The sequence below is a fragment of the Solanum pennellii genome, chromosome 12 (assembly GCF_001406875.1).
Source record: "Solanum pennellii chromosome 12, SPENNV200".
Classification (NCBI taxonomy): Eukaryota; Viridiplantae; Streptophyta; class Magnoliopsida; order Solanales; family Solanaceae; genus Solanum; species Solanum pennellii.
In genome coordinates this window covers 68,762,987-68,775,506 of record NC_028648.1, presented here as the reverse complement: position 1 = coordinate 68,775,506, position 12,520 = coordinate 68,762,987, and the positions used below count along the sequence as shown (strand labels likewise).

Genomic DNA, 12,520 nt, shown 5'->3' with positions numbered 1-12,520 from the left:
TTGAATTTGTATTCAAGGATCAAGACCTCATGTTTATTGATGATTTCATGAGTTTTAGATGTACTTTAGAGTTTTGGGGTTAACTACAAATGATAGTTATATCACTTAGGAACTAGTATGAAAAGATAGGAAAAGAACGGGGTTCCCAAGTGACCTTGGTGTGGGCCGCCAGAGCCTGTCGGAAAGACTTTGGTCTGATGTGCTCAGGTTGGCACGGCGGGTCAGGGCCTGTTAGATAGAGTCTACTTGTGGGGCTCAGGAAGGCGTGCCCTTTAAGGGTTGTCAGACGGGACCTTTGACTTTTCTTCTCCCTTTTTCATCTCTAAACCTCCTAAAATTAAATGGATCCCATCGCAAATACTTAGGATCACTAAATAACTCTTTACCCAATAAATTAGACCCAAAAACAGTCTGGAAACACGAATCAAGTTTACTAGGGATAAACTACAATTCAACCAACAATAATTTCACAATTTTTCGTCATGAACTTCCATGTTCATCATTCAATAAACTCTAACTTGATGAATTGAATCAAATTAGGGTTTGGGTGAAAGGACCCAACACAGAATGATCTCACATACCTTAAAGGGATCACCCCCGACAAATCCACATAAGGATTCTTGGTGTTGTTTCTTCTTCTTCTCCTTTCTCGCCTTTTCTCCTCTTCTTTCTCTTCTCTCAAAACCCTATTTTGTTTTCTAAAAGCGTGAATTGAGTAGGGTGTGCTTGGACCCCAACATATTACCCAAAGAACAAAATTAAATAATTGGGTAAGGAAAAGACCAAAGCACACTTTAAAAATTCGGATTGGACTTTTCTCATTGCAACAACCCAACTTTCGAATGTCATATATCCTTTATATGACCTCGAACTTTTGAAAACTCAAGGCTGTTGGAAAGGTATTCCTAAGGGTTTTCCAACCATATAAAGAACTCACACTAACTCCTTCTGATATGGGAGTTATGGTCGTTTCAAAATGACCAAAAACTCACTTTTACACTTGGGAAATTTTGCATATTTCCCTATTTATTTCCAAAAATGACTATTCTTGGTTTCTTATCTTATTCTTAGTTATTTCAGGTTATGAGATGTTACATATTCTTCTTGACATCTCTTCTTTCTAATAGCTTATACTTCCGAAATTTACCATCAAACCCTTTGAATTTTTCAACTTTTCTATTAGTGTTCTTATTTTTTTGACTTCTATAACAATTACTATTATTGGTATGACGTCTAATTTTTTATTATCTCAATGATTTTATTTTATAAGAATTGGATTATCATTTCTATGCATTTTTCCAAAGCTTTTGCACTCTTGAAGAATAAAAGTTCTATAATGGAAATTATTTGTTGTATTTCCTATCATGCTTTTTACAAGAATTTATAATCAAAGCTAAGAGATGAGAAACAATCATATGCTTACTGCTGTCCTGTTTCAATAGGCTACCTTATAACAAACATTTCAAAATTGTGGAGAAGATAACTACGATACAATTGTTGAATTTATCTTAGTTTACAATGTGTGTGAGTGCTGCTCACTATAAACTGCATACCAACAACTATTTACAGCAAGAAAAAATAAATGGATCTGATATAGTTCATCATACAACAAATGGACAATGATATTGAATTAGGACATACATGTCTTATCCTTCTTTGTGAAAGTTGATTTCATGTTGTCGACACATCTATCATTTTCTTGTGGAGCTGGGTTTAATTTCTTTATATATACAGTTCTTTTGTTGCATTTCAACATCACCAATGGTGAAATATGCAAATAACACTTCCATCATTTTGGAAGCTTAATTTCATAAATTATGTTGTAAAGCCATTTTTTTTTGTAATTTAACAACACTTATTATAACAGTTACATGGTTATTTTATTAGAGATTGACTTCTTCCCTTTCTCAAGAAGTCTAACTACGGGTTGACCTTTGAACAAGATGTTTGTGGTGCTACTTTCACAGCCTCATGCATAGTAGATAAATTAAAAAAAGACCATGATATATTGTAGACTTTCTAGCAAACTCTCAGTATAATGTTCCGCAACCTAAATGTAACATATGGTGAGACATAAGTAAGTTACTATTAGGCTTGATCATCTATTCTTTATTTGCATCTCAATCCTTCAAGCACGTGCCTTGCACAAGATAGATAAATTTCATAAATAATTTCTTTTCATTATTTTAACGGTGTTTGTTATCCACATTGGAGCCTAAATCATTTTAGCCTCCGTTATGGCCGATTTGGGGATAACTCTCCTACAAATGATTTTTCTATACCCAAAGTTAGATCGAGAGACTTCTTGCTAAGATAGAAGCACTACCATCAACTAGACCACTTTTTTTTTTCTGCTCCCAACACGTTTGAATGACTTAAATTGATATGTGGTAACAGGTAAAGCCCGAAGGTTGATTCCGTCCTTGTAAAGGGAGATGCAAACTAACTCTACTTTTTACGAGCACAAACCATAAGTTAAGGGATGATCAAATTTTTTTGTTGTTATTAATGTCTGGAACATAATTTAATTTCATACCATGTTATCCTCATTCAAAAAAAAAAAATATCAACAAAAATAAGATCAACAAACTAGGAAAAGAAAACATAATGACTAATTGGTTCGAAGAAAATAATTGCACTTGTTGGAAAAGCTTATAAATGCTTCAATAGATTTATGGTATTAGCTGAATAACCGTTGCAGTCCTTATGTTCAGGTACTATGACAAATTCTCTGGATTTATCGAATGCTCAAGTTAGAACTTCAAGAATTCATGGAGTCTTATTGCGTCAAAACTATGGGTACGACTACAAAATGGCATAACCTTGTAAGTCTTCAAATTTTTTAAGGAAACATTGAATATGTTTTGTTCAAATGAGATTTACTTGTCTACCAGCAAATCAATTTTTTTTGCGCTAAAAAGAAGCATGGTACTGTAAATACAAAACAAGGAAGTCATGCCCTGAGCCTATATCCTGGGCGGGACTGGAACTCGACGACCATTGATGGTCTCGAGCGGAACCTTGGTCTGGCTTGCTTAACACAGAAGGAGACAACAATCATAAACTTAATTGATCTGAAAAAATGTAATAACTCAAAATGTTCTTAAAATTGAAACATTAAAACTTTACCAAAATTCGCAACCCAAGTTCTAACAATAATAGATAATACTCGAAAGACTCAAAATACAAAACTCTGACTATCTTTGAAGACTCTAACATGACTAATACAGATGTTGGGACAGACCCCACAACATCCTAATGATCTAATACTAGAAAGAAAGTAAAAGAGTCCTACGAAATGCAAGGAAGCTCACCAACTAACTCTAGAGTGCTCAACTAGATCTATAGTGCGCTAGATGCCGATCCTCGTCTCCTCCGTCTACATCATAATACGATGCAGACCAACTAGCATCAGAACATTGAATGTATGAGTATGCTTGTTAGAATGCTAAAACTACAAACATAGGCTTGAAAGGAGAATCTTAAGAACTTATCTCGCTCAACTCAACTCTACTACACTGAACTCATTTCAATAGAAAGCAATTTAAAAAAAGAGCAATATAACGAAAAGTTGTTTAAACATGATTTTAACTCTATATGTATGCAAAGATACAATATAACTTTGAGATGTATGTAAAAATACAATAATTTGTGTATATAAATACATTTAATTTATGTGGGAGTTTCTCTAACCGACGACCATAATTTAAGAGCTATAGCGATGACACAACGTATTGCCTCACGTTAAAAAGGTCTTCCTATACCTTGCCATTGGTATTGAACCAGAACTACTAAGTGGATCCACTAGTCTATCCTAGAAAGCACTAAAGGTATCATATAAAAAGTATTATCCTTTTCTACCCATGGTTTATGGGGGATGTGAGTTATCTGAACTCTCCCCTATATCGGTGCTCAATACTACTCCAAAAATATTATTATATTAGCTCTTACATTTTTAAGACATAATTACTTTTGAATTTGAGATTAGTGCTCAAACTTGGGAATTTAAATTTACATGTTTACTTCATCTAGAAAGCTATTACTCCTTTTTGAAAACTAGCCCAAAAGCTCTTTGGAAATCTCAATTTCCATTGTTATTTAAATGTGAAAACATTTGTTTACTTCTTTGGGAATACTTAGTCCCCATATACTTCTTTGAGAAAAACACTTTACTTTACTCTATACTAACTAAAACCTAAAATATTCAATCACAGTTAAAACATTTGTAAAAGACTTATGGAACTTGAAATTGAATTCTTCTTCTTATATTAACTCTTTACTCAACTTGATATTTAAGTCTTAAAACAAAGTTAAAAGCATTTGCAAAAGACAACTCGAAAAGACTCTAAGAATTTTCTAGTTTTGGCTTCTAACTGTCCATTAATTTCAAGCTATTGATTTAAGGTTGTAATTCATATTTCTAGATGATTTCTATATGTTTAGAAGTCATTTAGTGTAGTTAGAATAATTATAAAGTTTAACAACACTTTAGGAAGTCCTAAACGAATTGAATTACGAAAAGTGAGTGAAAACGCTGTTTTGGGCGCGTTCCGCCTGCCTCACTTGACAGAGGCTCCTTTTTGGTGCACTGCTAGCGCACTCCACCAGTCTTCATGGCGCTATGGGGGTTGGCGTGTCATTCCTTCCCCATGTCAATTTTTTACGAATTGTTCGTCTCTTTTTCTGATCTTAAATCGTTCTAATTTGATCCCTATTCTCAAATTCACTTTAGATTTATGTATCCACATCATATACACAAGGATGTAACCCAATGAAATTAAGAAACAACACTTTCTATCTCAAGAAATTCATTAACTTAAAATCATGTTAAAGAATGAATGCATTTCAAAGAACAACCAAGAAGAACATTCAAAATCCAATCGTTTTAGAACTAGATTAGGCTGAATCAAATATTACTGATACGTGGGTGAACAAAACCAATGTTATCAGAGACCCACATACCTTTTTAGGGATCACCTCGATAAAATGCACACTCAAGCGTGAAAGCTTCTTGGGGATTCTTGATTTCTCTCTTGTTTTCTCTTCTTTTCTCTGTTCTCCAAGCCCTAGCATGGATTCTATCTTTTTTTTAAAACCGAACAGATTCTGTTTTTACCCCAATCAATTCCTAAAACGAATTGATAAAATAAGGTAAGGAAAAGACTGATTTGCCCTTCCCAAATCCGGATTATGCTTTCCTTAATCCAACAACCCAACTTCCGAAAGGCATAACTCACTCATCCGAACTCAGAATCCCGCAAACTTGGCGATGTTGGAAATATCATTCCAAGGGCTTTCCAACCACAACTAGAACTACACCTTACTCATCCAAAGCTACGAGTTATGTCTATTTGAAGATGACAAAAAACTCTCTTTTAACGTACTTAAAAATTTCCAGATTTCCTTATACATTCAAAAAATAAGTATTTCCAGATTTGAAACACCTTTCTAGTTCATTATAGTGATGAGATGTTACAAAGGAAAAATCGTTTATGTGGTAAGATTAACAAATACAGTTATGAAATTGAAGTCATTGAGGCTGTAAGGGATCAATATATATTTGGAAAAAAAATGTTGCCAATTGAAAATATACTGACATATCAGGAAATATCATTAGGTCTTTCAAATTACGAGTCGACCTTAAGAGGTTTTCTAGGGGATGGAATGTTGGGATACAAGAACTTATTATCAACCATCTGCATTGCAGCAACAGTATAGAGATATCTTCCTTTTTCAACATAAAAAATGAAATCACCTGAATAGAAGAACCTCAAAGAAGAAAGGTAGGTATACTGATTTACAGGTCTTACAAACTAAACCAATAGTGATTTCCCATCTTTGTAACACCTTATAGCTTAGACAAATAACATGAACTAATGTTTAACCGTACATACAAATCTAAAACAATATGAATGAATTAAAGGGAAGTGAATCAATCGATAATTATAAGATTAATTGAAAAAATCATGACTGCCATCGAACAATCAAGCTGATAGGTACAAAACACGAGCTCTATTCAGAATCAATATAAAAATCCTTGGAGATATTTAGGAATGATAACTGACCTTGTTAAACCAAGATGACAATATAAGCTCATTAGCACAACGAACACTTGCAAAAAGATATTTTTCCATATTTTCATTCATTTGGTCTAATTCATAACTGTTGAGATCATGATTAGCGTGTTAAAAGATGACAAGTACCTAAACTTAATTTTCATATGATTCAAAGAAACATGTATCACCTTTGAGTGAATGTTTCTCCCCGTCGAGATGATCAGGATAGATCGATTGCAGTCATTATTAACTTTGACAATGCACAAATTCATTTCCGTAACGGATAATGTACTGCCTCTCCTTAGCTGATCTACCATTAAAAAGTTTAGCCAAACTTTATGTTCAGATGTGAAGATGGTGTTTCTTATTTTCCCATAATTGAAAAGTGTTTTGAATTTGTTGTGAATAAGTTTTTGGAGGATTTACGCCTGAATATATGTTATAGAACTTATTATCTAACTGGGCATCATGACCAACCCTATATCTTTCCAAAAGTTCTGTGTAGTAGTTCATCAATGATAAAAATCAACTGTAACAATTGCAGAACATTAGATGAATGCATACTAAATTAGACATCTCTAATGAGTTGAACACTAGAAAGTTTGATAATCTAGGATGAACATATTAACCAAATTATGTCAAATTGTCCTTAATTGGAGTCATTGAATTTATATAGATTTTGTGGTTTTAATGTATGGATATTGTGAAAACGATTATAATTGAAGAAATCTATATCGATTCAATGATTCCATTTCAGGACAATTTGACATTATTTCTTCAATGTGTTCATCCCGAATAAATTTTTTTTCAGAGTTAACCTCTTTTGAGGTGTTTAGTTTAGTAAGAAATCTTGTTATATTCAACATTTACTCCACTTGAGTTATATAATCGATGAACTACTACAAAGAACTTTTGGCAAGCTATAGAGTTGGTCATACCTTGTAGAATAAGCAATTCTATAACGTACATTCAGGCTAAAATCCTACACTTTCTTACTCACAAAAAATTCAAGTCAATTGTCAATTATGGGAAATATGACAGACCATCATCATATCAGAACACAAAGTTAAGACTGAAAATTTTAATGGCTAAGGCGAGATAGTACATTATCTGTGAAGGAAATGAATATGTGCACTAATGAGATATTTAAACGACCATACTCCTCGTTGTCATAAATAATGTTGTTCATAAAAGTCAAGAAGTATTGTCAATCATTAGACAAAGTAGAATTTTAATTTTGAACTTGTCTGTTATGGACAATAAAGAAAGAATTTGGACAATAAGAGCATAAGGTAGCTTATTAATCCTATCAATTTATTCACATTGTGTCTAAATTTTGGGATTTTTCTAAGGTAAGTTTTCAATAAGAAAACTTTAGCGGTTCCCAAAATTTGGTCTTGGTTGCTCATGTTGTTCAAACTATATTACAATTGCTACCTAAAATCATAACGTCACTTAACCACTCAACAACAAACAAGTGAACTTTACTTATTGTTAATGTCAAAACCCCTTTGAAAAATCACAATCCTTCAGATAATCACAACCTTTTCCAAAAGTCACAAAATGCACCATCTATCGAAAAAGTCAAAATTCTTCATTTTCCTTTCATATCTTTTAAAACCCAAAGAGTCATGCTATGCTTTTGTTTTGTTGAGAAACAACAAAAGGCTAAGAAGGGGTCGAATTCATCATACATTAATACCGAGAATAAGTTTACTTGTAACTATAACTGTTATAGACAATTTCAGTTTCTTTTTATTATTATTTTTTAATTTTCAACAAAGAAAGTTATATCACATGACACTCTTTTTTAATGTGATAATATATGATATCCATTAATATATTATGGTTTTAAAAATTAGGGGTCGCAAAAGAGGAAAAATTTAGGAGGAGATCACAATTAATGTTGGGAATTGAATGATTTCAAAAAGATTGAAAAATTAGTAGTCAATTTACAGTGATTTAAACCATAAAAAAGTGCAATAAGACATTTACACTTAAAGTTTACAAGTGTTGTTGTTAATAAATAAAAGAGACCGCAGCGCAGCGGAGTGGAGCAGCCGCGACACTTCCTCCACCATGATCGGAGCTGAGATCATTCATATTAGCTTGGTTAGGTCAATATATGTACCATCGCTTCTATTTGATGTAATATAGTATAGAGGTTGAAGGTGCGCAAAGCGTGGTAGGCCTGCGCCGGGGGAGAATACCTTCAACACATCTTCGCTCGTGATCGCTTAGAGCCCCCCTTCAGTGCCCTACAAGCACCCAACCTTCCTTTTGCTCTTCCTTAGTCCTCTTTGTCTAGGCAGAGGTATAACCCTTTTTGAATACATTTGACTTGGCATATCTATGATTCTTTTCTCCCAGATGAAGCAGCAGGCATCGGTCCGTAGAACCTATAATTCATCAAAATTAAAAATATTAAAAAATTTTAGGAAATGAAATTAGGATAAAAGATACATACACAATTTAGACATTGGTTGCCCTTTCAAAATCTTTATTTTTTACGTTTTTTAATATATGTATATTTTTCATGAAAGGGCTAATGTTCCACTACTTATATAGTGGACATGGAGTTGACCATTTAAAGTTTTTTCTATTTTTGGTCAGACCATAGAAAGAGTGTATATATAAACTTTATTTTCATGTATAATATGTTGAAGAAGCGTAAATGAATATGTGGTCAGTTTTTGAACGGTGACATCATCAGTTTTGCTTGATTCGGAGATTGGAAGATATCGATATTGACGCTTCATCAACATATTTTAAATCCATTTTGGGTTGAATTTGAAAATAAGAAATATTAGATCCATTAATTAGCCAACCGTAGTATGATAGAATTATGAGGGACACATGTTCGTTACCTAAAAAAATATGGGTATTATAGCAGTCATAGAAGTTATGCATGTTTCATGAGGGCAATCAAATGAAACACGATAGTGGTTGTTCTTAAGTATAATGTTTGAGTGTCCATAGCGTGGAAAATGACCATTTAGCCTGCGTGTACTGGTAAAATGATATTATTGAAGGAATATAAAAAGTTCTCAAATAAAGAGGCAACCTAATCCTAGTCCAGGTAACCCTTTTCCCTCAAAGGGCATATTCAGACGTGTTGGCTCTGTTTTCTCATCTCTTTTCTTCTATATTCTCGTCCTTTTTTTCTGTCACCAAGCAATAAACTGTAATCCCCTTTCTTGCCACACATCAACCTACATGTGTTTCACAATTTAAAAGAAGCTTCACTGTAAAAAGGCAATTAATCAACAATCTAAATAAGGGCAATAAGTGACTCTCAATATGAATTTTCTTGTACTCATGAACTCTATATTTTCATGGTAAAAGAGTTCCAAAGACTACTCACTACTCCTATCTTCTCAGTTGTTTCGGTATCAGGTCACTGTGATTTTAATCTTTTCTCTAAGTATCTTTTGTTTCTCAATGTCACGAGAAAATCCATGCCAAATACATATTCATTGACAGAGGCGACATGTGTCTTTGAAGGAGGGTGTATAGTGGGGCGCTGATTTGTTCGACTTGGCACAACATCCAACATATATGACCAAGGTAAGCATATGCAATTCCTGTTTGTAAGAGTTATGAAAGCAGAAGATTCATCATTCACTTTTCTTATGTTGTACAACAACAATACGTAGTTGTCAGTTTACAACAACAATATGTACTAGCATACGTTGTGCTGCTACTTCAACAGCTCTTATCAAGTGTGCTTGATGGTTACTACAAAGAGCATAGAACATCTTTTTAAATTATTGGTATATCTTTTTCTATTGAAAAAGTGTAACCTTGTCCTTGGCAGAGTCCTCTCATCCAGATACAAATGGGGTACAGTCATAAAAACTGTCATGTCAGGTGGTCGGTGAAAAGTGCAGTATCCTACACCAATAAGAAGAGCGGACGAGATTGTATGTTTTAGGTATCTCAGAAATGCATGGACCTGGTACCAGGCAGAGTTTCCTCCATCAGATACATAATTGGTTACAGTTGTAAAGCTGTCACATTAGAGGTTGGTGAGCGTCAGTGTACTACACCAATTAGAATGGAGGGGGGTGTTTGTCTAACGGAAAATAACTCTTTACGTTTGATACTTTTAGCATGACAAACACCATATTATATTCATTCATCCAAAGAAAGAGGTCAGCTAGGAAGCCTTTTCAAGAACTGACAAAGAAGTTTGTAAGGGACCTGGTCCCCGTAAGACTGAGACTGCGACGTGAAAATGTGAAAAGACAGCTGTCACCTCTGATGCGGTAGGTGCACAACTTTTCCAACAGCAAGCCTTCATCCAATGGGATAGTTTCAACGAATTTGTGGTGAATGATATTATCTCTTTTCATCATACACAAATTTAAGACTTGGCAAACTCAACTTGGATTTTCTCTAAAAATCGATAATCTTGAAATGTGAAGGCCATCATCAAGGAAAAACACTGCTCATATTAACAAGGAACCAGATGGAGTGCTACAAATTCTTGTTGTATTTAGAGCTCGGTGTCTTATGTTCTTACATATAAAATCTGATCCTAATCTATAAAGGATACATATCTTGTTTCGGTTTCTAGAAGTCTAAGCATCTAGAGTTAGGTGATTTAGTGGGCAACATTGTTGTTGCTTAGTCAAAATCTAAATCGTCCAAAGGGTGGGGGTTTAGTGGGCGGTGTGGTATCCACTTAGCAAATTCTATGTTATCTAGGGGTGATAGCTTAGTGAGTGGTGTTGTATCCGCTTAGGCTCTTAAAGTAATAGGTAGATTACTTCATCGTGAGATTGATAACTTTTTCTCACATTTGTTGTAACCGGCTTTCACTTTTGTTTGAGAAGATTAGTGAAGACGGTTGTAAATCCTGTGCAATAGGTCGCTATTTTACTTGCTTGAGCACGGAGGTTTCCCGTAAACTGCTTGTGTTGTGTTCTTCATATTGTTTAATCTTTTGTACTGTTCTTGCTGTGTCAAGAAACCTGGTCCGTTGACTGGTAGTGGACGCACATATTTGAACAAGTGGTATCAGAGCAGGTGCTGTCTATCTGGTTAACACCAAGAGAGAAATTCCTGTGAGAAATGGCGTCACTGATAAATAAGCAAAGAAATCAGTCTTCCCCAAGACCTCCTCTTTATTATGATAATCTCTACACATAGTGGAAGATTTGGATGAGAGCCTATCTCATTGCTGAGGACAGTGAAGTATGGGAAGTCATATGTAAAGGTACTTATGTGCCAACTATGGAGTTTAAAGATTTAGAGGTCACAAGAGTCATTCCAAAAACTAGAAAACAATACAATGACTCAGACAAACTATTAGTCTAGAAAAATCACAAAGCAATGAAGCTACTGATGTGTGGCCTTCTTATAAATGAACACGATCTGATTTCATCTTGTGAATCAGCCAACGAAATCTGCGATCTGTTGAAAACAACTTATGAGGGCACTGAGGAAATAAGGAAATCTAAGCTAGATTTCTTTCTACTAAGTTTGAAGGTTTCACCATGAATGAAGGTGAACTCCTTGATGAAGTGCGCACCAGATTCTCCAACAACACAGATGAGTTCATGTTTCTTGAAGAACCTATTCCTATTGTCAAGCAAGTCCCTAAGATACTAGAAATTCTTACTAGATCTTGGACAAATGATTTTGCAACTGGAAATGAGACAAGAGAACCTGATGTAATGACGATGCATACACTATTTGAGCATCTTCAAGTTCATGAGATGCACAGAAAAAATGAGGGGCTCTTTCTCAAGGGCAAAGACAAGAAGACTGATGTGGTTGATGAGGCTGATCCTAACAAAGAAAATCTGACAAGGCTACCAGCTCAAGTGAAGTCTGTTGCATGAGTTATCTATATGGTCACTCCATTGGAAACTTTTCTATGCAAAAAGCTGACCACTTGAAATTTGTCACGATTGCAGAAGGTAAAGACAAAGAGGGGGACAAGGTCCGTCCCAAGATAAGCAGAAGAGAAGTCTTCTTATGGGCATTAAAAGGTATATGGCTGCATGGAAAAAATCCTCAAGTGATTCAGATGATTCTGAACACACATATAATAATTTCATGGCAAAGTAAGACGAGGAAGATGCTGATGAAAATATAATTCTATCGTATTTCAACCAAAACTTGAATACCTTTTCTACTATCAAGTTGAGAAAGCTAGCAGTTGTATTACTTGATTTGATAAGTGAGATTATAAGTGAGAAGGATCTCATAAACAACAGTCTAGATATCTCTCAAGATGGAAAAATAGCATTAGTTGCCCAAATATCTAATATTAAAAGTCAAATGCTTGTTCTAGATTTTAAAATATAGAATTGAAGAAAAGTATGAAAGGGGTAACTAATAAAACTTTTAAAGGAAAGAATAAGGCAAGCAACTTGCAGCTGGAGCTTGAGAATAAGCTGCACATTGCTGAAATGAAGACCAAAATTGCATTAGAAAGAAATCTTGAGTTAGAG

The 12,520-nt window shown here is 34.3% G+C and overlaps 1 non-coding gene and 1 pseudogene across 1 annotated transcript; both read right to left on the bottom strand.

The window, feature by feature from the left end:
• Positions 1–2,334: 2,334 nt before the first annotated feature.
• Positions 2,335–2,465, bottom strand: LOC114075476. The gene has a single exon (XR_003575922.1). It is a non-coding gene; the product is annotated as a U6atac minor spliceosomal RNA (small nuclear RNA).
• A 4,304-nt stretch (positions 2,466–6,769) lies between these two features.
• Positions 6,770–8,159, bottom strand: LOC114075364 (annotated as a pseudogene).
• Between the last annotated feature and the right edge of the window lie 4,361 nt (positions 8,160–12,520).